The following is a 1,148-nucleotide window of genomic DNA, read 5'->3' on the forward strand; positions in this document are numbered from 1 at the left end:
GGGGGGAGAGCAACGTGAGAAGCACCTGTGGTGTGAATGGAGGGAAAATTGTGTGCTTCAGTAGCGTCTTCTGCATCACATCAATGAATTAGACCCACAGCTGGACAAAACATACTGACTCCACAATTTAAGGTCACCCATTCAAAGAAACGTTAAAAAGAAAATCATAAAAATGATTGAAGTACATGGAAGCTTAATAATCCATCACTATACTGAATATGTATTGAGTACAGAAACACAAAGTACATCCAAGCAAAGCATGGACTCAGTTTTTTCTTTTCTTTTCAACCCACTCCCTCTGTAAACATGGCCCTAATTTTGGATGTCAAAGAGGCAATGTAGGATTTAAGAAAGCAACTTAATCAATTTAGGCAAGAAAGCCTGTCTTCACATGGCTTGCCAAACTGTTTCGCTTGACATTGTTTGGAAGAAAACTCACGGCAAAGAGTGCCAAGGCAGGGAAGCCCCGCTAATTGTTATTCACAGTTGGCTTAACGGCAGTGGTGAAAGCTGGCTTTAAACTTGGCACAAATATGCAAGACAACTGATAACAATTTAAACTAGAAAACAATACTGACCTTGGCTTTCCAAAGAGAGACTATTGTCCAACAACATTCATTAACGAGGAATAGTAATAGGAGTAGTGCATCACAACCCATGAAACCACAACAATCACTACTAGTCCACCACTATATAACAAGTCTTACGCTAATATTTACTGACAAAACAGGCTTGGGTTGATAAACTTAATTACAGTTAGTCCTTACTTCATCAAATTAATCATAATGATTAAAGAAAAAAAAAACAAAGTTTGGGAAAGTATGGAGATAAATCTTTTATTATTAGACAGAACAGGGCCGGTATGAATAAAGACACTTTTTTTTTTAACAAATACACGTCAAAAGTTCTCCTGACTGATGGGAACAACAATCTTTACATTGGGTCCAGTATTAAGCTAGATTGCATCAGTAGGCAGCGGCGAAACAAACAACAATGTAAGTTAATAGCATCATTGTCCAGCTTGTATATATATCTTCACAAAAGTGCTAGTTTTGCCACTGACAGGCACAGATTAATATTCAAAGTGTCTGACAACATAACGGAAAGGATTTCTAAGGAGGGGGACCTTTCTGTTAAAGAGTAAGATC

The 1,148-nt window shown here is 37.6% G+C and overlaps 1 protein-coding gene across 1 annotated transcript in view; it reads right to left on the bottom strand.

The window, feature by feature from the left end:
- Positions 1-322: 322 nt before the first annotated feature.
- The window catches only part of LOC116671193 (synaptic vesicle membrane protein VAT-1 homolog), a 13,484-nt gene continuing 12,658 nt past the window's right edge, over positions 323-1,148 (bottom strand). The window contains exon 6 of the mRNA XM_032502229.1: positions 323-1,148. This exon is cut by the window's right edge and continues 1,248 nt beyond it. The gene's annotated coding sequence lies outside the window, so the exon portion shown is untranslated.

This window comes from Etheostoma spectabile, chromosome 21, assembly GCF_008692095.1.
Source record: "Etheostoma spectabile isolate EspeVRDwgs_2016 chromosome 21, UIUC_Espe_1.0, whole genome shotgun sequence".
NCBI classification, from domain to species: domain Eukaryota; kingdom Metazoa; phylum Chordata; class Actinopteri; order Perciformes; family Percidae; genus Etheostoma; species Etheostoma spectabile.